This window comes from Rhinolophus ferrumequinum, chromosome 24, assembly GCF_004115265.2.
Source record: "Rhinolophus ferrumequinum isolate MPI-CBG mRhiFer1 chromosome 24, mRhiFer1_v1.p, whole genome shotgun sequence".
NCBI classification, from domain to species: domain Eukaryota; kingdom Metazoa; phylum Chordata; class Mammalia; order Chiroptera; family Rhinolophidae; genus Rhinolophus; species Rhinolophus ferrumequinum.
Genome location: NC_046307.1, coordinates 42,934,603 through 42,962,214, shown reverse-complemented (window position 1 = coordinate 42,962,214; position 27,612 = coordinate 42,934,603). Strand labels below are relative to the sequence as shown.

Here is a 27,612-nt window from a genome sequence, read left to right as displayed (position 1 = left end):
GACAACAGGGGCAATTCTTCAAAGTTCTAAGGAAAAATAATTTTTAAACTGAAATTCTATGTTCAGCTCAACAGTGACTCAACGGAAAAAAGAGAAAAAAATTTTTTTTTCACATAGGCAAGAACTCAAAATGTTTACCATCCACAGATCTACAATGAAACAATCACCAAACAATGTACACCAGTAAGGAGGGGGAAAATTCCAAGGAGAAGAAATGGGATATGAGAAACAATGGCACCTGCCAGCTCTCATCTGAATTGTGTCCCCCCAATTAATATATTGACATCCCAACCCCCTGTACCTCAGAATGTAAGTGTATTTGAAGATAAGGTGTTTAAGAGGTGATTAAATTAAAATGAGGCTGTTAGAATGGGGTCTTAATCAGGATGGAAAAACATATTCCATGCAAATAGTAACCAAAGAGAGCTGGAACAGCTCTATTAATATCAGACAAAACAGATTTTAAGTAAAAGTTGTAATAAGAGACAAAGAAGGACATTATATATTGATAAAAGGGTCAATCAATCGATTAAATATAACAATTACAAACATATACGCACCTAACAACAGAGCCCCCAAGATACATGAAGCAAAAACCGACAGAATTAAAAGGAGAAATAGCTCTAAAATAATAGTTGGAGACTTCAATAAACCACTTTCAATAATGAAGAGAACAACTAGGCAGAAGATCAATAAGAAACAGTGATGAGCAAACCATTACAGGAAAAAGAGAACGAAAAAACTTGATCAATTCTACAAAAGGCAGGAAGCTAAACAAATTATGAGAAATAGAAATCACAAGACAAATATTAAGACTAAGTCCAATGATTCACAAATTACAACAAATATAAAAGGGTTAACAAGAAAATAGAATTTAAGGGGAAGAACATAAAAAGGGATGGAGATTTTTATGTTATGAAGAGGAACGATCAAGTACCATTTAATGTTTATGAGCCTCACAACACAGCTTTGAAGCACATAAAGCGAAACCGAGAGACATACAAGAAGAAATTGACAAAGACACTGTCATACTAAGAGATTTCACAAAGCCCCTAAGAAGGGGACAAATAAGTATGGTCACCAAGGATTCAAAATAACTAACATGTTTGCTCTAATGGATTACAGAACTCTGTGCCCAACAAACGGGAGACAAACTGTTTTCAAATACACATGGAGATTTTACAAAAATTCACCATGTATTAGCCACAAGTGCATTTCAAGCAATAATGCAAATCAGAAATAACATATGGCATATTTGGTGATGAAAATATAAAAATAAAAAAAACTTCAAAAGAATAAAACCTCCAAAAATAATGTAAAAACATAAATTAAAAACGATTTTAAAAGGAACAAGGAGACCAGAAACTGCTAGAACTAACGAGAGGTCAGCAAGGAGGCCGAATGGAAGGTCAGTGTTATGTCTCTCCAGATGTTAAAACATATTATAAAACAATAGGCCACAGAGACACAGAAACAGATAATTAGATCAACGAACAAAAGTCTAATAAACAGCTCAATTATGTGTAGAAATTTAGTGCACAATTAGGGTGACATTTCAAATCAATGCAGAGAATAAAAGGAGTATTCAATAGCTGTTGGGATAATTTGCTAACAATTTGGAGAAACTAATATTCTTATCTGGCCCCTTTGCAAAAATAACCGGAAGATAAATGACTTACAAATTAAATAATGAATTCCTAAAGTATTAGAAGAAACAACTTTTAAAATATGCTTATAACCCTGGGATAGGGCAGGCCTTCCGAAACAAGACATAATATGCTAATGTCATTTGGGAACGATTGATGCATTTGAGTACACCCTAATTTAAAACTTCTGTGTGATGGGAAACAGGGCAACAGGTTAAAAGCGTAAGATATGGTTTAGGAAAACACCTGTGATATATGACATAAAGAATAATGCACGGAGCATCAGTAAGAAAAAGACAAGGAACGTGGTAGAAAAGGAAAGAAGGAAAAGGAACCTCCAAGTCACAGAGGTTTGTGTGACCGACAAACATGAAATGATCTTTGGGCTCAGCAATAATCAAGAGAACAGTTGAAACGCTGTGATTCCTCAGCTGTGAAACAGGACGGTGAAGGACTCCACCCCACAGGGTGGCTGTGGGGTTAAAGGAGTCGGTATATACAAGCAGAGCTCTTGGAGAAGGGCCTAGAATACAGTCAGCTGTTCATTAGCACCACTCTTGCTATTATCTGCAGCATGTCTTAGCAATCAGAGTGGCAAACATTTTCAGTCTTGGTAATACAAAGTTTTGGCAAGGGTACAGGGAAAACAATACTCTCACACTACCTTAGTGAGAATATAAATTGGTCCAGCTAATTTTGGCGGGCAATTTGGCAAAATCCATTAACACATACAATGCACGTACCCTACACCTGAAAATTCCACGTTGGCACCTAACCTAGAGAAACAGTCACCTCGTTGTATAGGAGGCATGTGCAGACGAGAAAAACAAGGATTGGAAAGAATCCTACATGTCCATCAACAGGGGGCTGATCGCATTAAACACGGTGCTTTTAATACCATGGAAGAACTTGCAGGTGTTGATAAGAATGGGTGGAGGTTCTACTAATGTGGAAAGATCTCCAACAGGTGTGTTTCAGTGAAGGGAAGAAGTTGCAGAACAATAACTAGTGTATGATGCCACAAATGAAAGCACGATTCCTGCGGCTACCTACTCGTACACATGCCTAGAACTCGCACGAGCTACATACTCGTACATACGTCTGGGAGGTGACACACCGCACTGACAGTGTTGGTTCCTCAGGGGAGAACACCAGGATCGATGATATGCTTGAAAAGAGAGGAGAAGCTTTGTCTACATTCCTTGAAAATTTTAAAAGAACGTTTTCAGGTATGAATTTTTAGAACTAAGAAGAATAATAAAAAAAGAATAAAATATAAAACAAACCCAAACACCAACACAATCTTTGGCTACTTCCTATTAGTGGGAGCAGAGTGTCAGGGTCATACAAAGTAATGGCCCCACTGTGTGTGGGGCAGATCAGACAACATCTGGAATTCTGTGTCCAATCTGAGCCGCATGCTTGAAGAAAGACGTCTGCAACAGGAGTGCACTATCCATGGGACATCTCCCAATTTGCCCAGGACAACCTGGTGGATGCCACCTGCTGTGGACTTAACAGCGCCCTTCTGATGCTCGAGTATTTCCTGGTTTGATTTAAAGGAGCTCCAAAAATGCAAAAGGCAAAGACAAAACAAAAACACTTGGGTATAAATCTCCTTCAACAGCTTCAGGATCTATATACCGAACAAATGCGGATGAAAGAAATCAAAGACCTAACTACATGAGGAGACATATAGTGTTCATGGATTTAAAAAACTCAGCATGGTAACGATGTAAATTCACACCAAATGGGTCTATACACTTAACCCAATTCCAGTAAAATTCACAGCAGGATTTTTGATAAGAGACAAGCCTATTTTAAAATTTATATGGAAATGCAAAGACACTAGAATAGTCAAAACAATTCTGAAAACTTGGTTTTGAAACTACTATAAAGCTACAGCCGTGAACAGAGGGTGGTACTGGTGAAGGGACAGATATGTGGATCACAGGAACAGAATAGAGAGTGCAGAGATAAACCCATAGAAATATGGCCAATTGATTTTTTTTGACAAAGGTTCAAAAGCTACTTAATAGAAGGAAAGTCTTCAATAAATTGTGATAGGATAACCGGACATACCTATGCAAAACAATGAACTTCAACATATACCTTATACCTGGTATAAAAAGTAACTCAAAATTGATCATATATTTAAATATAAAACATAGAATGATAAAACTTTTTGAAGAAAATATTGAAAAGATTTGCAACAATAGGTTAGACAAAGGATGTTTAGGCAAGATAGCAAAAGCTCATTAAAGGAAAAATGGACAAACTGGACTTCTTGAAAATTAAAAACTTTGTTCTGTAAAAGACGCTGATAAAGGAATACAAAGATGAGCTGCAGACTGGGGGAAAGTACCTGCGTATCATCCGTCTGACAAAGATGGATCAGGAATACAAAAAGGACTCTCAAACATTAGCGCTAAGGAAACAAACAGCCCAATTTAAAAACGATCGAAGGACTGGAATAGACACTTGACCAAAAAGGATACACAGGTGCTAAATCAGCACACGAAAAGCCACACAACACTGACAGCCATTAGGAAAAGGCACAGCAAACCCATGAGAGATAGCAGGACACCCCTGTCAGCATCCCAAAAATAGAAAACACGGATGGCACCAAGCACAGGTGATGACGTGGAGCCACTGGAACTTTTCACACGTTGCTGAAGGGACAGCAAAATGGTACATACAAGCCACTCTGGAAAACTGTTTTGGCAGTTTCTTATAAAGTTACACATAAACTTACCCAGTAATCCCACCCTTAGTTATTGACCCTAGAAAAATGAAGCCATACGTGCCCACAAAAACTGGCACGCCGATGCTTATAATCAAAGTCTATGCACGATCACCCAGGCCTGGGAACAACCCAAACGTCCAGCAACGGTGACGAGCCAGACGGCGCAGCCACATGGGACAGTACTTGGCGATGACGGACAACGCACCGACACAGTGCCGTGGAGACATCCCACAGGTCTCCAAGGCTCCACACGTGTGGTTCCACTCATACTGTATTCTTGAAAAGAGGAAAAGTGCGGTGTCAGAACGTATCCGGGGTCGCCAGGGCCAGGGTAAAGAGGGGACGCTACAAAGGAGCCGCTGGAAGAAGTTACTTGGGGTGACGGAGCTGTTCTGGACCCGGATTGTGTGGCGGGCACTTGAATCCATATGTGCTCCAAACCTCATAGAAGTACGCACCAAAGGGGGTAATTTTCCATACGTTAACTGAAACGCAAGAGTCCTGGTTTGGACAGTAACTATCCAGACCAGGTTGGTGATTAATATGAAAACCCAAACAAGGGCAGTGGAGGGGACTGGGGTGGTAAAGACCAGCAATGCCTGACCCAGCCGTCGGCTGCTCTGTGCCCGGAGTGGCCCTAAGCACCTCACAGCCGCTATGTGACTCAGGCACATCTGGCACATACCAGCAGTTGAGGCAGAAGAGGAAGTGGAGCTCAGAGGCTTTCACAGTGTGACCACCAGCACAGAGCTCCTACTGGCAGAAGCCAGGCTGAAACCCACGTGGAGCGGCTCCAAAGTCCCTAATCTTCACACCGAGCTATGCTGCTTCTTCACACTGCCATGGCTGGGCAGCGAAAGGCCGTACCAGGAAACGATAACGCCCCATGTGGCTGTGAACAAGGCAGGGGGGAGAGGAGGAAGGAGGCAGGGAGGGAAGGCCCACACCTCCTCCCACACCTGAACGCCTGTCACGTGGGCACACACTTCACTGGCTTGGGCCCCTCCCCTCATCGCGTGGCACCACGCACACTCCAGGCGTGATCGGGCGGTCAGGGACAGGCCACGGGATTCCTGCCTCACCTGCAAGGTTGGACCGGATTACGTAGTTTAGCTCTAGAATCCATGATTTCTTCCTGTTTATTGAAGTGAAATCCACATGTCATAATAAAACTAACCGTTTTAAGTGTATAATCTAGTGGCACTGAAGACACATGCAGCGTTCTGCATCCATCATCGTTACCTGGTTCCAAACTCATGCCCAGCAGACACGTCCTCCCCCAACCCCGGGCACCGCCAGTCTGCGTTCTGTCTCTAAGGATGCGCCGCTCTGGTGTAAGGGGACAACATGTGGCCATTTGTGTCTGGCCCCTCTCGTGGCGCAGAGTGGCTTCAAGCTTCTACTCACTGGGCCGTGTGTCAGCACTTCACCCTCTCTGGCCCGATGACAGCCCACTGTACGGATTTAGCACGTCTGCTTATGCATTCACCTGCTAAAGTATATTTGGGTCGTTTCCACCTTTCAGCTCCTGTGAATAGCATTGTCGTGAACATCTGTGTACAAGGATTTGTCTGAACACCTGCTTTCAATTCTTTTGGGTGCTTACCTAGGAGTGGAATCGCTGGGTCACATGGTACCTCCATGTTTAACCTTTTGAGGACCTGCCAGGCTGTTTTCCACGGTGGCTGCACCTTTTTACATTCCCACCATGATTTCTTCTTTAAAATGCAATAGAAATTCAGAGAAGCAGGCAGCAGTGCTGAGGAAAGCGGCCAGAAGAGGTGCTGTGGGGCGCGCGCGAGAGACTGCAGGCCCTGGGGGACACGAGCAGGGCAGGCAGGCCCGGCAGGGAGGGCAGGGCCGGGAGCGGGAGCAGGTCGGGCCTGTCAGGTAACGGCTCGGCTGAGCGCATATATTAAGTCGTAGGAGGTTTACCTGATCGGCAGTGTGAGGGACCTTTAACACAGGTTGGCTCTGCCAGGGGAACCAATCCCCGACACCCATGCCCCTTTGCTGCTTAGTGGATAACGGAAAACCTTCAGGAAGAGGCGGGCAGAGGCCTGGTAGTGAGCTCCTTCTTTTGTCCTGTCCCCTCAGTGGCAGAGGCAGGGCACCCAAAGCTGTCATCCATCTGCTTCCAACTGTCATAGAAGAAATGTACCGGGGGCGGGGGGGGGGCGGACATACTGAACGAGAGTCCGCATGCAGCTGAACGGGCGCAGACAGCTCCTTCTTCTCCTCGCTCTGACTTTAAAATGAACTCTGGAAGCTCCCACAGTAGGATGGACAGAGCCAGTTCAGAAAGGACGAGCTCAGCACCACGGCCACCAACCAGCTCACGCTCCGTAACAGTGGGAAGGTCAGTGGGGAATAGCAGGGGTGGCACGAACCTTAACTGCTCCTGCAGCCAACCCTTCAGCTCTGCTCTGGGGACCAAAAGGCTGCCCGTATGCTAGAGCCCCAGGACCCTGCACTGCAGCCAGCTGCAGTATCTAACGTCACACCCGCTTTCTGGTGTCCAGGCAGAGCGCCCTTGGGCCTGTACACATGTGAGGCGGGGGAGGGGGGGTCACATCAGAGAAGGGAGGGGTCTGCAGGACCCTGGGCTGCCATACAAAGTACCAAAGTCCGGGCGGCTTAAGATTTAAGCTCATTTGATGACACTGTCACCCAGAGCCTGAGTTTGGCCAGCGAGGGCACTGTGGGGAGACCCCTGTGGTTAAGACGTGTGGGACCAGCCTGGACTCATGTGGGGGACTCAGCAAGCCACGCTTAGGCTGAGATGTGTTATGATTCACAAGCAAATGAAATGCAAGGGGAGAGCCAGAGAGAGACAGCACGACCCACTCCTCTCTGAGCAACACCAAACCAGGTCAAACCGTCAAAATTCTGGCAACCTGTTAGATTATCCCCAACTCTGAGAGCTTCGACTGAATCCAAGATCCCAGGAAAACAGGTCTCTGCGATTGGCACCACGAGTGCAGGTACCTGACTGCAAAATGACGTGCTGCTCCTGTGATTACGTGGAACTTACACTTCTACTCTTTGCCCTCAAGGGCTGTTTCTGATTCTAGAATATTCTCCCAGATTCAGGCTGGGAACTGCTGAAGGCCATGGCTGTTTCTTACTATCTCTGCATCTGCTGGTTACATCTGGCTCACCTGTAGAGCTTTTAGAACAAGAAGCTCAGGGTCCTGCTCCAAATAAGGACGCGATGGCCCAGGCAGGGTCAGCGTGGAAAGCTGATTCTAACGTGCAGGGTGGGAACCAATGCACCAGAGCTTCTGGCTGTAACTGGGACCCAAGGGACAAGGGACGGGGAGCCAGGCTGGGAGGAGAAGCAGAGCCGGGAGAAGGGGCCCCAGAGAAGCCTTATGCGCTGAGCCGGTGATTCTCCAAGTTACTGTGTAGGAATCACTGGGGGCCTGAAACAATCCAGAAGACCTGCGGCCCTGAATTTCTACCAAGAGCCCAAGAGACGTCAGAGCTGCTGGTCTGAGGACCTCACTTTGATGAGCACCAGGGGCAAAGTTCAGCAAATAGAGAGAGAAAAAATTACTTAAAATGCTTTTAGCTGGATTTCCAGTTAAATGCCCACACATTTCTCTCCACTCACTCCTGAAACTGCACCAATTTAACAGTAAAGGAATGAAACACACACACGTTCCCGTGGACATGGAGAATGTCAAAGGCCACAGCATGTGAGTGTCACTGATACTGTGGATGTCGGAAAGCAAGTAGAGCCCACCATTTCTGGGGAGACTCAGCAGTCTGAAAACACTTCACCGTAATAGAGCTAAAATGCCAGATGACATACTTCAAAATATTCATCAAAGTGCACAAGTGATCTGGCCAGACAGTAAGGAGAGTCCTCAGGGGCTGAAAGGAAAAGCAAAGCAGGCGCCCAGGGAAGTTGGGGAGCAAACACTGGTGCTCTGGGCTACCCTGACAGCCCCCCACAAGCCAGGTGAACCAACCTGGGGCCAGACCGAGACGGAGAGTCAGATCAGAGGCCCAGCATAAAGCCTGCAGCCCCTCAAGGGCTGTACTTCCAGAGAAGTGAGGGATTACAGGGCCCACAGATGCAGACAGCGAGGAAATTCATCCACTGGAGCCTGAGATGAGGGGAGGGGAAAGGCCTCACTCTGGATTTGCAGCCACCATTTTCATGCAGCCTGAGGATCTTAATTCACCAGGCCTCACGCACCAAAAAGCACCACGCTAATGAGTACAAATCAGCCTGGACTCTTGCCCTGCTGGTGGAAATGTAAATTAGCACGACCATTTTGGAAAACGGTTGTCCATATCAAAGCAGAAAGACAAGTATCCTGCAACCCTCTGATTCCACTCGTAGGCAGATGGCCTGACAGAAGAGCACGGCACGGGAAGCTCGCACCATTCGTCATGCCTCAGTGGAAACCGCTCACGTGCTCCAGCAGAGAGGGGATCAGCACAGTGGAATACTATACAGCCATGCAAACGGACAGGGCAACCACACATCTACCTACATGGAGGCATCTCACAGACATGCTGAGTGAAAGGGGCCAGAGACGAAAACAGAGTATAGACTGGACGATTCCACTTATACGAAAGCAGGTAAAACTACTCTATGCTCTGTTAGTGTAATCTGAAGGGAAGAAGTGACCAAAATGAGCAGGAGGGAATTCTGCAGTTCGATCACTTTCTGTTTCTTGGTTACACAAGTTGTTTGCTAATGACCTGTATCCTTTTGTGTACGTATGTTGTACTTCAATAAGGTGTTTACACTAAACAAACACACAGGGCGCCCAGGTATCAGGCAGAAGCAAACCCACACCATCTTTGGAGGAGCACATCCTCAATTCAGGCCTCAAAACGTTTCTGTAGATAAAGTTTCAAAAAACACGAGCTCACAATTTTAAAAATCATAAAACGAAACAAGGCCCAATAACCAATTGTTAACAGAACAGCAAATGCAGCATCAGATCCACAGAAATTCAGATATTGGAAGTTGACCAAATATAGAATATAAAATTATTATCTTTGATGTGCTTAAGGAAATGAAAAAGAGAACCAAAATATAAAAAGTAAGTAACTACTCAAAATAAATAGGCAGCTTTGTAAAAGAACCAAATAAAATTAGAAATGAAAAACTGTAATGATTGAAGTTAAAAACTCTATGAGAGTAAAATGGTTATAGATGAAATGATATGGAGTTTGTGATTTGCTTTAAAACAATCCACTAAAACAACTTAAAAATGAGTATAATTGATACACTGAGAGAGGAGATGAACTGGAATCAGGAAATGCTCAATTAAAACCTGAGTAGGCAGAAAGCAAAGGAGGGACTGGTAATTGTTTGGCAAAAGACAAGCAGTCCTAAGAAACAGAACAGCCGGCTCAGATTTAGAGCCAGGAATATACAGAGATTTGACAATGAGAGGTTCGGCACCACAGATCAGAGAGGGCAATGGAGCTGGGCTAGCCGTCGGGAAATTAATTTAATTTAATAAATTTAATTGGATTTCAGTCCATTCACAAAAAACAAATTCCAGACTTCAGTGTGAACTCTTTTTGTTAGTATTCTTTATAACAGATGCGTATGTTCTTTTGTTTGAATCTTTAAAAGAAATTTAATTATAATTTAAAATATTTAAAGACTTATAGTAGAGAAGGACAAAACTTAAGTGCCTAACAGTAAAAAAGCTGGCGAGAAAAATTTGCTCGGCAGAACCCCAGAAAATAGAGGTTGGCCCACCCACGTCACGCTCCAGCCCCGGCAGGCGAAGGAAGGGAGGTTTACTCCCTGGAAAACTCGACCTGTGAGGCTATGGTCTGGGGACACCCGGTATGAGGGGTAAAGGACCGTCTAGAAAAGTAGTGATTGAAATAGCCAAGGAGTGGGACTCAGGAGTGTAGAACTGCTGTTTTTTGTATTATAAGCCATGTGGTAGTATTTGACATTTTAAAGCAATATATACGTTACTTAGAAACAGATAAAATTTAAGCTTTAAAAAGAAAAATAATGACCACCACCCAAAGTTACGGTCTCCACAGGACCTGGTCTTTGGGGTGGCACCTGGTCCAGGGCACAGAGCAGGAGGCAGCAGCCCCATGAGCCCACAGCCTTCCCAGTGGCAAAGCCTGTGGCTGAGATTTGCGGGTCTCACGCCCTGTGCCCTGTGCCATGAGTGGGCCCAGGCCTCCAGGAGCAAGAGCGTTGGTCTGGGGAAGAGCCAGTGCTCCTGCGACTTCAAAAGTTCTTCCCACCTGAGTCCTACTTCTTTCTTTCATCTTTTCCCCAAACTTGGTAATCTATCATTTATCTTGCCTTGCTTCAGCCTATGCTATTGATAACAACACAGACAGCAGTTTTGGCTTGTCCCCTTTCTCCAAAGGAACTCAGATTGTCTCTACAGCTTTCATGTGCATATACAGTACCTGGGACTCTTTGAAAATGTGGATTCTAATTCAGTGGCTATGGGGTGAGGCCTGAGAACCTGCGTTTCTAACCAGCTCCCAGGTGAGGTAATGCTGCTGATCCATGGACCACACACTGAGTAGCAAGGGACATGAGGCAACTTTATGGGGTGACAGAAACGTTTGACATCTTGATTGTGGTCGTGGTTACCTGGATACATACATTTATCAAAACTCACTGGACTGCATACTTAAAATGGGTGTATCTTACTGTGTGTAAATTACTCTTTAATAAAGAAGATTTTTAAAAGAAAAATCCATTCTAGATGGATTATAGATCTAAATGTGAAAGATGAAACAATAAAGCTTTAACAAGGAAACACAAACGTTGGGGTAGGCAAATCTTTCTTAAACACGACTCAAAAAGGAGTTAACCATAAAAATAAAAACTCCACATGAATTGGACTACATTAAAATAAAAAAAACACAAAAAAACCAAACTTCTGTTCATCAGCACGCTCTACCGAGTGAAAAGGCAAGCCAGAAACTGAAGAAAGGTGTCTGCAATATGTATAATACATCTGACAAAGGATCCTGCCTAGCATGTGTAAAGAACTTCTACAAGTCAACAAGAAAAAGACAACCCAGGAGAAAAACAGGCAAGACACTCGAACAGGCCATTCACAAAGCAGGAGATCCAAAATGGCCCACGAACCCATGAAAAGGTACTCAACTTAGTCATAAGTGAAATGCAAATTTAAACCACCAACTTACTTGTTTTGACTGCACCTCCCCCCCAGAGTGGCTAAAATGAAGAGACAGCCACCACCAGCTGTGAGCACAGACATGGAGCCCCCGGAACGTTCACCGCTGCCAGTGGGTGTCGACGGCACAGGGTCCTGAACGCTGTTGGGCAGCACTGATGAGAGCTGACTGCAGACACACTCGAGGATCCAGCAGATCCTCTCTTGTGGAAACACAAACAAGTGCCTCCAAAGGGATGCCTCAGAATGCTCGGAGCAGCCTCACACAATGGCCCAGACTGGAAACAACCCAAACATCCACCAGTGGAAGCACAGATAAAATGGGACTATTCATAAAACAGACTTAGTGGCAATAAAAATATGGAAGAACTACATGCAATGACATGGATAAAGCCAGCCGGCAGTACAATACAGGGTGCCCAGTTAGATCTGCATTTTGAAAAAACCATTTTTAAAAACATGAACGTCCTGTGCAATGTGTGGGATACCTTTACACCAAAAATTAGTATTACATTAAAAGTCATTATTATTATTAATCACAATAGCTGATCATGTTGTCTCTTGATCTGGGTGCAGGTGACACTGTGGAAATCCCCTGAGCTTCACACTTGGGATTAGTACATGTCTCTTGGACATGTTATACTTCAGTACAAAGCTTATTTAAAATAGTAAAACGAATCCTGGCCCGTGTCCCATGAAGGAGAGCCCTGCCTCTTGCCTTGCATTCCCCATCTGTGCTCCCGCTGCCGTCCTGACCTTTTGAACCTGCGCATCCATCCTGGCTCGTGGTCCCCGCCCACAACTCCAGCGGCTGGCCTCACCCACAGGACAGTGTCCTTGGTGCAGCATCTGGGGGCTCTCGGTGGCCTCTCCTCTTCATGACTTTTTTCCAACTGACACTACACACACGTCCGCGGCTCTGTGCTGCTCAGAAGGCGCCCCCACTTCTCAGCCTGCCGAAGGTACGTCCCCAGTCTCATTTCAGCTCCCACTCGCTCTGGAGGGTCTTTCTGTCTCCCTCGCTCAGGCAGACCCAGGTGCTTCTGTCCCTCAGATCCGTCTTCACTGCGTGCCGCCTTCATCACAACTGCATTATCTCACACCTGACTATCCCGTGGCAGACTCCAGGCTTCCTGGGGTGGGGACCCTGGCTGTTCACCTTTCCATCCCTAGCACCTAGCAGATGCCCATGAACGGCAGGCACTGAGAATGAGTTAAGGGACGAGGAAGTGGATAAGGGTAGTCCTGGGCAGATGTATGGGAATCAGGCAAAGGAATCAAGCAAATATTTCGCAGATGGTTCACGCCAGATTTTAGGTTTGGATGGACCCTTCAGAACTTGCCCTCGGTCATCCTGTTAATTAGTGGCCCACGCCAGTGTCATGAGTGTGCACGTATCGCGTGTCCCTCCTGAGTGACATGCTCACTGCACACGCTGAGTGCTGGCGAGTGGTAGCTCGTTTAATTTCCTGGGAGAAGGGTGCTGTGACCCCACTTCACAGATGAGGAAAGAGGTGCAGTGGCTCGTGCGAGGTTGCAGGGCAGGTAGGAGGCAGCGCATGCTCACTATACACGTCGTCCTACAATGACACCGGGTGTTGAATCACTAACATGCCCACTGAACAGGAAAGGTGAGGGGGGAAGTGTCAGCACCCACTCTGCCCCGGGCAGCGTTCTGACTCAGGCAACCTTTCTGGTCCTTCTCAAATCAATCTCCGTGGGTGCCCACCCCCTCTCCGTGGAACGGCCCCTCAGGAAGGGGCATCACCCCAAACCCCGAAACAGTGTTTGGCTTTGTCCAGAACCTCTCAACTCCTGCCTGAGATTTTCAGGTTTTAAGCAAAACAAAAAATCTGATTCACTGTTTCCAGTCCTACAGGAAACTCAAGTCCTTTATTTTTCTACCACTGAAAGAAAAAAAAAAAAAAAAAACCCAGAAAAGAAAACCCTTTATGTCTTAGAAGAGTTCTGAATGCTTCTCGTTTCACAGCGCACCAAACATTGTTCATGACAAAGAATGCAGAATGAAGCCCAAGTAGAAGACAGAAGGAAATGAAGCGCGTGACAATAAACACACTCTCTAATAAATAAGAACGCCGGCAATGAATCCCACTCAGAACACACCACTGGCAAGAAGAAACGCCCCAAAGCTTTGCTTAAACCAAATAACATGAGGACGGATGGCTCCCCTGGGTGTCTGGGAAAAGTCAGTGCATACAGGAAGCTGCACAGGACACTCTGCCATTTGAACAACATTCAAGGTCAAAGAAGGGAGACTCGTAAGGTAACAAAATAGCTATATCTGGGTCTCTCCGCTGGGCTCCCGCAGGCTGCAGGGCACAGAACCCCCTCCTGAAATTCACCAGAACTGCACTCAGGGCACTCCAGGGAGACCTGCAGTCCCCAGTTGCCTAACTGGGGAATTCACTTACCTCCAGACATTTGGGTAATCAGGATGAACCCTCAAGGAAGACAAAAAACTCACTTTGGGAAGATGTCCCCCGACTCCCTGTTGTGCGTCATGAAGTGGTGGGGACCATGGATGGGGCAGATGCCAGGTGCGCAGGACGACTGAGCGGGAAGGCCCTGCAGAAAAGCTCCTGGCCTGGGAGGTAGAAAATGCACAGAAAGATCACACCCCCCACCCAGCAGCCATGGTAACCCCCTTCCTCATCACCAGGGAAATCAAATGCCACTGACTGGCCAGAGGGAGGGGAAGTGAAAGAGAAGGCTTTTGCCCAGCCCAATAAGATAGTTCGGAGGAAGGCATGACTAACAGGAATTCCTGACTAGAGAGTTCAATTAATAACAACAAAACCTCACATTTATGTAACATTTGGTTATTTACAAAGCAGTGTCTCACCCACTATCTCCTATGCTCCTCAGAGCAATTCTGTGTGATGGGAAGGCAGGAATTATTTATCTCCATCTTGCTTGTGAAGAAACAAAACCTTGGGGCAGTGATTTGTTCGAGGTCACAGTGCAATCACGGATTTTTAAAGCTGGAAGGGTTCTTGGTCACAACAAGCAAGGGCAGAGACGACTAATCCAGGCACCAGGCTTCAATTTCCAGTTTCCCCCCCACAGCAGGCATGGGCAATCGATCACGGACTCTCTTGCACAGAGCTCGGGTCGCTCTGAAGCACGCCATGGCCGCGTGCCTGGGTCGGTCCTCAAGATGAAATACACTTGCCATTCCAAGCCCTGTCTCACGTCTCACCTCACATATGAGGAAGCTGAGACCAGAAGGGAGAAAGGACTCGGGCAAGACTGCCCAGGGGCTCAGGGGCCCAGGCCCCAGTGACGTCTGCAGCACACCACCGTATGTGCCCCATCTGCTGCACGAGCAAGTCTCCCTGGGAAGACGAACTAACAGGGAATCTACTGCACGTCCATGTAGACGCGGCAAGACAGTTGGCTACTGAAGTTAAGAGGGGAGTCTGAGCAGGAGACAGAAACCTGGGGGTCATGAGCATAGGGACGACTTTTAAAGCAGTGACACTGAGCTCACCCCGAGGAAGAGCAGACAGACAAGAGCCCCAGGGCACTTTGACCTTAGAGGTCACAGACATGGAGATCAGAAGAGAGACTAGGAAGGAACGGCCAGTAAGGAGGAGAAACACCAAGAGAGTGGGGGCCCCAGCCAAATGAGCGCCTGCTCCAGGAGGCGAGAAGGACCCACTATGTCAAATGTCACTGAGGGCAGGTCCTATAAGGACTAAGCCCACGTGTTGAATTTCTAACCCCAGGACCTCAGACTAAGACTGTAGTTGGAGATAAAGCCTTTAAGGAGAGGGTTAAGGAAAATGAAGCCCCCTGGGTGAGCCTGATTCCAACGGGACTGGTGTCTTTGTAACAAGAGGAGACCGGACGCAGATACCAGGGACGCATGCACACAGAAGCAAGGTCGTGAGGGACAAGCTGAGAAGGTGCTGTCCATCGACAAACCACAGACAGAGGCCGCAGGACCGTGAGAGACTAAATCCCCATTGTCTAAGCCCCCAGGCTGGCCTCAACAAACGACTACAAAAGGGTACAGAGCAAAGCAGTGGCAGCGGACAGGGAGTAGGAAAGCAAGGCAGGTTGTTTCCCAGCTGTACTCTGATGGGAACGATCCCAGCAGAGAAAGAAACGATGATGATGCAGGAGAGAACAAACAACTGGTAGGAAAGAATCTCTGAATGGCCCAGGTGGGCTCCGAGCAGGAGGGCAGGGAGGGCCCGGGGACACGGACGTGAGGGGAGGGGCAGGCTGGTCATCAGCACAGGGCAGCAAGGCCTCGTGGACCTGCCCGTCTGGTCTGACACCCACATAAAGGTTGGGTTTAGACAGTGCATTTTAAAATTCATTAAAAATGATACAAAATTACAAAATTAAGTGGACGAGCGAAGGCTCCACTCCCTGGGAACAGCCCCCTGCTTCTGCTTCTGCTTCTGTGGAGTGGTCTCCCTACAGGGAGCAGCCAGAGAAAGGCACTGCTTCCCGCCTAGGCCACTTTCCCCTGCAACCCCAAAGCTCCCCAAACCCAGAACCCTCGTGCCTCCCGGCCCCTGACGAAGAACAGCGCCTGAGAGTGTGGGAAGACACGCTTTCCAAAGATGGACAACTTCCCCCGGAATGGGGGATCTCCACACGCCTCTTTCACCCACAAGTAGGGATGACCTTGGGCTCAGCTGCTCAGGCTCAATAGAGGTTAACAAGTCGGCTTTTGAAAAGCATCTGAGAATTGAAAACTGGAGGCCCAGAGGGAAGTGCGAGGTAACCGTTATTATTCAACTGAACGTTCTCCCCTGAACCAACTGGACTTGAATCCCTTTAAAAAAGGCCATTTCTTCTTGGAAAACTTCAATGGATCACATAATCCTTACTCAGAGGCAGGGAACGAAGCACGAATGCCGATAAGAATCGGTTTTACTTCCTACCAACATTCATCCACTGAAATAACCATTTACTACACCTCAAATAATGCTGGCGCAGGGTTTCTGTTTGTCCTCAGATTAAAAAAATGGGTCACCATGGCCACCAAGACTCCTACAAGAATGTTCCCAGCAGCTTCAGCGCAGTCGCCCCAAACGTTTATCAAGGGGAGAATGGAGAACTAAGTTGTGGTTATGTTCACACAACACAATACTACGCAGCAAACAAAACACCCCAAACGACGGCTACACACAACCCGAAAGGCACTGGAGCTGGAGACAAAAGAGAACATGTGGGCAATGCCTTTTATGTGAGATTCAAGGACAGGAAAAGGGGGTTGGGGGTTAGCAACTGGGAAGGGCAGTGAGGACTCCGTGGAGGCCTGGAAAGGACCAGTATCTTACCTGGGTGATTGCCTATGTGGGTGTGTGTGAACACTCATCGATTTGGGAAGCGGACTGTGTGTGCTACACACCTCAGCACCTAAAAATCCTTTCCTTAACCAATCGATTTGCTTTTCAGCAGGAGCACTGTGGCCCTGTGATATCTCTTCCTGGGTGGGAAACGGCTGAAATTGGAAGTCACCTTTTCCCGTGAGTTGGAAGGTTGGGAACCAGGAAAGCTACGATGGGGCCGGCAGAAGGAGACGGGAGCAAGCAGCCTGCCACTCTTTTCTTAACCTTGGTTCCCCTGTTGTTTTCTTAATCATAAAGATAGTAGACTGTCATGGTAAAAACAAACAAAAGAGAAGGACACAAAATAAATCCCCAATTCTTCCTCTTTCGACCACCGAGCCCCCGTTCCCCAGATGTCCCGACTGGAAGCATTTTCTTATTCATGCCGGAGTTATCTAGCATAAACTCCCCATATACAGAAGGTGCCAAAAATTGTATACACATTTTAAGAAAGGAAAAAATGGTATTAATATATACCGATAGCAAAAGATGACTACAAGTCATGTTTGACTTCTGCATTTACAAGAGGTGCTCAAAGTGGTTACCATCAGCGTTTAAACACATCTGATTATAGCGCACTACTGCTTGAGCAACGTTGACCAAAGTGTTAACCTCTCTTACAATGTGTGTACATATATTTTTTAGCACACCTGTGTATCCTAGACCTACCTCTGTTTCACTCATGGCCTCACAGAATTCCACTGTATGCACGGACCTTGCTCCTGAGGTGTCTTTGTGCGGTTTCAAGCTTTTCCCCGAATAAACAACACAGCAATTAACCTCGGCACGCATGCAAAACAAAACGGCAAAGTCTATCTGTGCTATAATTTCTTAGCAGTGAACTTCCTGGGCCCTCGGCTTTATTCATTTATCGCGTGGGTGATACGTCTGGTCAGATCGTTGTACGAGTGCCTTCTTCCCCTCACCCCTGCCAAAGTCAAACTGTTTGATCTGTGCCATTCTGACAGGTGAAAAACGGTATGTCCCTGTTGTATTACTTTCCACTTATTTAACTGTAAACGAAGTGCGTTGCCTGGTGGGTTCACATTCTCTTTGTTCAAATCCTGTAAGCATTTATCTATCTTTTGGGTGGAATTAGGAATTCCCGCATCCAGGATGCAGTGGCTCTGCCTATGCTCCACCTGGGGCCAGGTGCGGCCTCACCATCAGCCCCATCAGCGTCTGCAGCCGCTTTCACACTTCAAGACCATTGAGCAGCGCCGGCAGTGGCTGCCTAAAACCTGTACCGTGCGGAGCTTCACAGAGAAGCATGCTGACCGCCGCATCTAATTGATTTCTTTGGAAGAGTTCTTTGGAAGTTAAGGAAATAGCTCTGTGTCAGATATATTCTGCTTTGCATTTAACTCATCACTCAGTCCTCTGTTCTCCCTCCCACCCCCCAACACCAACCTAAGGACAAACTTAACAGCAAAAACTGGTGTGCAAGTGCGTGCACATGGTGCCTTTGCGAACACTCGGTCTATGTGAGTTTAGTTAGGGTGGTATTTTATACCCATTTCACACATGTGGCAATCGAGGCTCAGGGCCACCAGTGACTTTCCAGAGGTGCTGGAGCTAGGATGGGTGCCCTGCTTGTGTGGCTCCAAGACCACAGATCTCCCCACCAGAGCATCTTGCCTCTTAATAGACGCTGCCAGCCCCAGGGATGGCAGTGATGGTAAAAAGCAGAGTCTGATGGGTGTTGCTTTTGTTACCACAAGGATCTGTGAGGGACACAGGCAGAGGATGGGGGAGCCCCCGCCTTGTCACTGTCATACTGTGTGTGAAGACTGAGCATTCCTGAGCTGGAGTCGGGGCAGGACGGAAGGTTACACCCACCAAGCAGAAACCACACGGGGAGGATGGAGCCCTCTCTTGGGGATGGAGTTTGCACACCCATCTCTCCAGCTCACCCACTTGCGAGGGGCTCCCCAGCGAAGCAGGGAGGAGCCGAGGACTGTGACATAACAGAAATGCCTGGGGGAAAAAGCGAGCAGGAGCCTGAGGCAGGCACAGAACTTTTGTTACTCCTGCCACCACGCCATGGACACCACTCCACAAATCTGACAGTGGCCATCATAATCTCAGAGTCCTGAACAAATCACAACCAAAAAAACACTACCCCCCTGAAAATCGTCACCCCGTTAAAACCACAGACCCAGAGCAGGAGTGGCTCAAGGAGAGATTGCGGGAAGCTGCATGGGCCGTGTTCTCTGCATGTAACACGCACAGGCCGTGTTCCTCCTGACCAGGACAGCACGTGAGGAGGGTGGCCCCTGGGAACCTGCCGGTGTAAGTTTTCTTTAGAAAAGCATTTTTAAGGGGCTTCCTTGAAAGTTGTGTTTTCCTTTTCTTTCCATCTTCACATTTAAATCAATTCCAGTGTTTTCGGATGATCGATCACATGCACAGGGTGGGCTTCCCCTCATCCTCACAATCCTGGAAGACTGGGGGTGCAGACCAGGAGACCAGTAATGAGCCCCCCCGGCAGGTGTGGGAAGGCCGATTCCACACCCAGACTGGGATTCACGGCCCAACCGCTTACCCTCCCCAGATCTCGGGAATGACAGCACAGGTAATAATATGTCACATCTCGCGTTTTCTCATTTTATGCTTGGTGTAACTGACAAGCCTGAGAATAATCAGTATTAACATCCTGATTACACCAGGGAGAAACGACTCCCAGAGCGCTGACGGGACGACAGGCCTGTCCAAGGTCACAGGGCCAGCACAGATGAGCGGTGGCAACTTGAACCTGCTCTCACGCAGCCTCAGGCGCGATAGGTGGAGCACGGACCTCCTGCTGCCATCTGGTTTTGAAACACAGCAGCAGTCAGGCTGTGTCCGGGTGGTCATCTGGGAATTCTGGCCCACAGGGACGAACCCCTGCACTGATTCCCAGGAGGCACTGTCTTCAAGGTCAAGTGCAGGGGCCAGGCAAGACAGAACACAGGCGTGTTCAAACCAACTGGAGGAGGCTCTGTGTTCAGCAACTGATGTTTCTTTTCATCAGAATCACCTGAACATCAGGACTCAATCTGACCTTTCACACATGAGGTGCCACAAGGGGCTAGAATCACCGGGACACCTTCACTCCCTGAGTCTTCCCCACAACCAGACACGCAGTCCTTCAGTCCTGGGAAGCAAGTCTTGTTTCAAAAGGATGGAGAAACACTACGTAGGAAAGTGGAGAAGGACGTCGGGAGGCTGCCCGGCCCGCACCATCTCAGCCTGGAATCTTCTACCAATCTTTGAGTCCTCTGCGCCCTACCTGTCTCCCAAGCCGCTTCCTGTAGTCCTCCCTTCCCGAAATTCTTTTCCGTCTTGTCTGAGTCTCAGCCACACTCTGGTGGTGGCATGCACAGTCCGCATGGCACGACCTGCTTAGGGTAAGGGCATCTGGGTCTCCTATTCCTTCTGTGTGCCTGATGGTGCCCGCTGACTAATTCAGACAAGAGCCATCACCTTTAGAAGAGTTACAGTCATTTTAAAAGGTTACAGAAAGGATGGAAGGGACCTGTTTAAGTCCTTTCTGGTGGGTTGATAACCTTATACCTTCACAAGGAGTCATAAATGTCAGGAGAAATTTTTTGAACTATAAATCAGAGGCTTTGAGAGCAGGCCAGGCACACAGGTCAGTTGGTCCAAGACCAAGTTTGCGCAAGTGGTCGTCCACTCATGAGCTCATGACAGAAGCCCCAGCTCAGACAACCCCCTCGCATGGTGCCCAGGCCCAGCTGGGCCGGCTGCTCCTTCAGCATATCTGCAGCCCTGCCGGCCCAGCAACAGAGCTCTGAGCCCACCCTACCCGCGGTGCTCCAAAGCTGGGTGTGGGCATTGCCCTGCGCAGGTGGCTTCAGGCCCCAGCCCATGAGGACCTCATTCTCATCCTGGCTGGGCTGGGAACCTGCGCTCCTCCTAGGCCCCTCTGGGAGGGGCTGTCCTCTCCTCCCTCCCTCCCCCAGAGGCACCACCTTCTCAAGGAGCCTCTGAGTCAGGCCTGGCTGTGGTCTGGAAACTTCCGGTCCTTTCAGGTGTTAGAAAAGGTTCTTTTCCTCCCTCTGGGGCAGGTGCAAGAGGGCTGCCCTGGCGGGCCCCTGCCGCCCGACCCCCCATTCATCCCTTTTCTCTCGGAGGGGCGTGGGGACTTTGCCAGATGGAGACACTCAGAGACGGTCCCGGAGAAACAGAGGAGAGAGATACGGGGAGGTGGAAAGTGGAAGAGAAAGGTTTGGAAGGGGAAAGGGGACAGAAGAGAGAGAAACAGAAGGAGTGGAAAGGCGGAAAGAGATAGTGGGAGAGGGATGGGGGCCCAGCACCCCCGAGAGAACGGATCCATCACTCCCGCCCCCCACCCACGCTGCCGCCACAGCCCCTCACAGCCGCGACCCCCCACGGCGTCCCCCACACCGCGGACCCCTGCACCCGCCGGTGAATACTCTCCCTGCAGGTCGCTTCCTCTACCACGACTGCACCCCTTCCCTCAGTGTGTTCCCCATCCTCACCCCGGTACCGTTTCCCCTCCCCCACCTTCCCCCCCACACCCCAGCGCGTCCGCCGCACCTACCTGGGGCGCTCATGCTCTGCCAGCCCCGGGGCACCTCCTCCGCGCAGGCCGCCGGCTTCCTTTCTCCCGCTGCCCCGGCTCTCAGTCCCCGCCACCCTCACCTTCCGCGCCCGTCCAGGGGCTGCAGGGCCAGGAGGGGGCTACACACCTCCTGCAGGAGTCTGGAGACCAGAGGAGGCAAAAGAGAGAAAAAAAGAGAGAAAGTGTGTCACAGGCTGGGAGGGGCGGGGGAGGGAAATGCAAAACCCGACAGGAAATGAGACAAAAAATGCAAAAGGTTAGAAAAAGAGATAAGGAAGAGGGGGAGAGGCGGGGTTTGGGTCTAAGGCCTTGGGAGGAGGGCGGTAAGAAGTGGGTGTGGTGGGGTGGGCCCTGGGGTGGGGGCGCTAAAGGGAGGGGATTGGTGGACCAGGGATGGGAAGTGGGGGAGATACAGGCAGACCCTGGCTGCCACCACCTGCCCCAGGTGGAGAGAAGCTGGACCCCAGCCTGCACACGCCAGCTCCCACCCAGCTCTGAGAGCCTGCCAGAGCCCAGGCATGGCCTTGGGAAGCGATGCAGGGGGGGGGAGGGGGAGGCCATCCTGCAGCCTTGGGGACCCTTAGGCCTCTTACTGCTTCAGCCTTTGTCCTGCAAGCTTCCTGGGGCTGGCTGGGGTCAGCAGACCTCTAAGGCCTCTGACACCCTCCTGGACACTTCCTGGTGACAGAGCGGCCTGTATTTTCCTCAGGCACTGCCTCTGGCTGCAGCACCCCCACCACTCCCCCGCCAGTATTCTCAGAGTTCTAGTGACCCTCACTTGTATGGTAAGAGAAACTGTGATTTCTGGATGTCGTAATTTTAATAACTTATCCCCAAAGCTGACAGTAGGTAGGCCCCTGGGTGAGTCGCTCTTTCACAAGCACTGTATGGGTGGCGAGGTCCGGAAGCTTTCTCTGAATCGTGAACTTAAAAATCTGGATGAACTGGGACCTCCAGAGAATCCTGGGTTCTAGTCTTCCCAATGCCGATTTGCCACTGTGTCCCCAGCCCCACAGCTCTCAGTCTACTGTGTCTCAGTTTACCACTCTTCTCCCTAGGAAACATACCCTCCTTTTCCTGTTTTAAGTTCTCTAAGTTCCTTGAGCTCCTGGAGAAAATGCCATTCTCTAAATGAAACAGCTAAGCACGGAGACAACAAGTGGCATGTGGGCCACGCCCAGGAGAATTTGAAGTCTTGGCAATTTTGAGGAGTGCAGTTGTACTGATGCCCAGGGTCTGGGGACCAAGGGAGACGTGAGATGGCTTTCTGCAAAGCATGTTCTAAAACGGAATCAAGAACCGCAAAGGGAGACAGTCCCTAAAATAAATCGCAGGTCCACAGCATGTAAGTGCTCCGTCCCCAGTGACTCGCCGGCCCAGGGAGGAATCTCCCTTGTACTCGGCAAAACCTTTAAATCAGGCAGTGTGGTTTTAAAGAACAACTCTGGTTTCCTTCACGCAGGGGGTGAAGCGTAGGCATGCCTTAAAACAACAAAACTGACGGCTGACATATACAGACAGTTAAGTGCACACGTTCTGTTCAGAGCTTGAGGCATTTTCACAAAGCAAACACACCCATGAGACCCACACCCTTTTCGAAAAATAGAACTTTGCATCCCAACTCCCTCTTCTGCCTCCTTCTTGTCCCACCCATCAAGGATAACCACGTTCTGACCTCTAACAGCACAGATCAATTTTGCCTGATCTATTGACTATAAAGTTTAAAAACCATATAAATGGAGCCACGCATAGGTTCTCTTTGGGGTCTGGCTTCTTTCACTCAACAGTCTATTTTTTGAGATTTAGCAGTAGTATTACATGCAGGTATAGTTCCTTGAAGATATGTCTTATTAGAACTTTGAAACATTCAGAAGAGTTAGAAGGACTGTACAGTGAACACCCATATATCTCATGACCTGATACTACAATGAACGTTTTATGATGTTTGCTTTTGCACGTATGAATCCATCTAGGCCTCTTGTCATCAATCCTCATTTTTAATTTTTTAAAATGCATTTCAAAGTAAGTTGAAGACATCAGTCTTCTTCACCTTTCAATACTTCCTCATACATGTCATTAACTAGAGAGGGTTTTTTTTTTTAGGTAAAATTTATAACAGATTTTAATGATATCATGAAATGAGTTTTCACAACTGTACACACCATGTAACCCAACCCCTATGAAGATAGAGAATTGTGTGGTCCAGCACAGCAGGTACCAGCCACACCTGGCTATTGAGAGCTTGACATGTGACTGATGGGAATAAGGAGCCAAATTCTAAATTTCATTTCACTTTAATTAATTTATATCTAAAAACTGATCCTTGACTCCGCTACTGGAAAACTTTTAGGTATGTTTTTGGGAACAATTTTAGCACAGACGGTCTCCGACTTATGATGGTTAGATTTGTAACTTTTGACTTTATGATGGTGTGAAAGGGATACACATTCAGTACTTCAAATTTTGAATTCAGATCTTTTTGCCAGGTTAGCAATATTTAGTGCGACAGTCTCGGCAAGCTGCGGCTCCTAGTCAGCCACACGATCACAAGGGTCAACAAACAATACTGCACAGTATATTCGTGGGGTTGAATGCTTTTGCCCAATTTTCAGCGCAGTAATTGATCTGAGCATGTTTACAGTAGCTGAGTGAGGCTAAGCTATGACGTTTGGTACGTTACGTATATTAGATGCATTTCGACTTAACATTTTCAACTTATGACGAGTTTATTGGCACATAACCCTGTCACAAGCTGAGGGGCACCTACTTTTCAACTGTACATTTTACAAAATCTAAATATAGGTAACATATTTTCAAGGAAAATTTAGTGTCCGAATTGAGGTACTGTAACTACAAAAGAGGCACCAGATTTTGAAAACATGGTATGTAAACATGGGGGAGACGGAAACTCTCCTTTACACTTCGAGGTTCTTTTGGATGGTCCAAGAATCAAACAGACATGACACAGATTAACAAGAGAAAATGACCAAGTTTAATGACATACGTACATATGGAACTGCACATACATGACCGAGTCAGAGACCCACATGCATGAGCGGCTCAGAGACAGACAGGAAAATGAAATACAGGTGACATTCTGAGCTAAGGGTGAGGTAACTCACTCTGTGGCTTGAGAGCTGAGGAAGGTCATTGCAGGACGATAGGAAGAGCAGATGTCCAGTGATTAGAAGTTGGACCTGCCCTACAGATAGGTCATCAGACATTATTTCTGGTGATAACTCTTATTATGACCAAGGCCCCTAATTTAAATTCTTTCAGGGAGAGGTAAATGTTTCTCATAAGCCCCCAGGGTCTCAACTGCCTTCAGCTCAAAATAATTTATGTGCCAAAGTGGCACGTCTTGGGGGAGAGTTGTTCTGAATCCCTTCATAAAAGAGAATGCAAAATACCCCATTCATAATTATGATATTGATTGAATGTTGAAATAATATTCCTGATATGTTGGGTTAAGGAAAATATATTATTCAAATGAAGCTCATCTGTTTCTTTTTTAATGTTGCTACTAGAAAAATTTAAATCATACATTACATTTTTATGGGACAGTGTTGATATACTATAGAACATTAGCATTACCAAGAAAGTTACCTCCTGCCCAGGCATTGATCCCTCTGTGACCCCAGATTGAAGGTGATTCAAAAGTCTTTGAATAAGGACTTCTGGTTCAAGACAGTGAACTAGTAAATGCACACAGTTGCCTTCTCTTTCGAAAACCTGCTAAAATGACAGCAAAGCACAGTGGGCGGTAAGTTAACAGAGGCGTCTGGAAAGCAAGCACGCGAGTACTGGAGGTAGGATGCAGAGACAGACGGCAGGTGCGCAGAAGCCCAGCTCAGCGCACATGGGAGCGGGGCCAGCCAAGATGGGAGTGTTCTCTACTGCTGACCCTTCAGACTTGCCGCATCTGAGTGGAAGGCAGGAGTGGAAGGGCTGACTGGAGAATTAATTCCCCGGGCACTTCCTCCCCTAAACTTTCACTGCATGGCTTCAGCTTTTACCGCAGCCGAAGGTCCAGGGTTCTCAGAATAGGACAGTGCCCCAAAGAGACACCCCTCATGTGACATTTGGCAGGGGGGCAGCTTGTCTACACCTGGGGCCTCTCTCTGCCTGGACCCTCTAAAGCAGTGCCTCTGATCTAGCTGTAGTGAAAGACACCTGCCAAACCCACCACTTACAAAAAGTTCTAATCTGTTATGGATTGATACTTTTATAAAATATAATAAAAATTAAGTACTAGAAAGTGGAATTTAAAAAAAGATATTCAAGATGCAAGCCCGCTGGTCACACCTGGTTATTGTGGCAATGTCAGAATGCTATACAATTTTCTAAATGCTCAGTCTCCATTTCTGTTCTTAGCTTGTTGAGGACCGGCGCTCGGAAGGACACGGGTCCATGGCAAGGTTTTGTGTAGCGCTGTCCTGGAGTAAAGGTGGGCTGCTGAGGCACCACGTCTTCCCCAGAGAGCCCAGCCAGTTAACCTCGCAAACACGGGCAGAAACCAAAGCTTGAAAGAGTGTGAGTTAGATGAACACAGAATGACGGTCTCCCGTGGGTAGAGAGGGCACAGGTGATACTGGGAAAGCAATGGGCACAAGATTCCAAAGCCCTCTAAGAAGCATCCTTGGCGAGATTCAGGCAGAAATCATACCTGCAAAGTAAGAGCGGATTGCTATGAAATAAGATGCTTGAATAAAGGAACAGTTAATGGAAATTCCAAAGGTGCTTGCCAAAATATCAGAATAAATAAACAAAATGCAGTAGAAGGGCTGGAGAAAGGTGTCTGTCATGTGTATCTTCTAGGCTGAAAAGCCAAAATGAAATAAAACCCACAAAGAAATGAAAAGTGTGAGAGAAAAGTTGAGACATAAATGATCAACTCGAAAAACAAAAAAACAAAAAACAGTGTCCATCTAAAAATCATTCCAGGCAGAAAAAGAGAACATGGAAGAGGAGTTCATCGTGAAATGATAATAGTATTTGTCAGAGCCAAAGAGAGACACGGTTCTCTATAATGGGAGGACCCAAGAGAACCAATGTGATGAATAATGAAAGAGCTGCTCCTAGATATATCCTTATGAAATTTCAGGGAAGAAGAAAAAAGGATGGGAGATGAGAAGATCCTAGAAGAGAGGCCAACTAACGCACGCGGATGCTGAGGGTGAGATGGGATCCAGGGTTGTGTCGGCAGCAAAGAGAGGGACAGGTGGTGGCTCCACGGTCTCTGGGAAATGTATTTACATGTACAGTCCTGTGTTCAACCAAATTATCCAGCAAGTGGGAGAGCAAAATAAACATATCCTCAGACACGCGGGGACTTGGGGAAATTTACTTCCCAAGCACTTGTCAAGAAAAAAATTACTGGAGAATGTACTACAACCACATGAAAAAGAAATCTAAGGAAGAGGAAGAAGACGTGGGATTGAAGAAAGGGTGAAACGAATCCGCGAGCACAATACAAAGGAAGGGCAACTGTGCGGGAGCCCAAGGGAAAGCCAGTGCACATCCAGGAAAGAGCCTCGCTACCAAAAGAACTGAAAATGGCTGTCAAATTACTGGATTTTACTAAGTTTGATGACAGATTAATCTGAAAGTCTTATTTGGTCAAAAATGGTCATTGCTAAGGCACTGAACTAGGAAAGGAGAGAGAAGGGCCAAACGGGTGTATCTGCTCTTCACGTGATATCCTTCTATAGTGGAAAACGTATATTTCCATATCCATCTAATTGTTTAACAATAAAAAGAAATCATCTCTTCAGGACAGGGTGTTGGGAGGGAGCCTGAATAATAAAACCCCGGGACAGAATCAGTTTAGTTCCCGCATTCAAGTTCCCATGATCTGTGCACATGGGGTCACTCACACCCCTGAACGTGTGTTCAGAGGAAACCTCTACTTTATCTGGAAGTAATCTTGTCTTTTTCTGGGCCCCTCCTCCCTGTTAATAGAACAAATTAAAACTTTGAGCTCTACCTGGCTTAATATGTAGCCCCATCCAGTGATTCGGTTCTGGAATAAAACTGCTTAGTCTCTCCTGTGGCTGCCGCCTCTGCTCCTGTCAAGATGGATCTGAGGGTGTGGGAG

General features: G+C 47.5%; 1 protein-coding gene across 1 annotated transcript in view; it reads right to left on the bottom strand.

Annotated features, from left to right (window-relative positions):
• Positions 1 to 21,629, bottom strand: part of CARD11 (caspase recruitment domain family member 11) — a 91,619-nt gene extending 69,990 nt beyond the window's left edge. Inside the window, exon 1 of the mRNA XM_033096796.1 lies at positions 21,495 to 21,629. The gene's annotated coding sequence lies outside the window, so the exon portion shown is untranslated. The remainder of the gene's footprint in view (positions 1 to 21,494) is intronic.
• Positions 21,630 to 27,612: the final 5,983 nt, after the last annotated feature.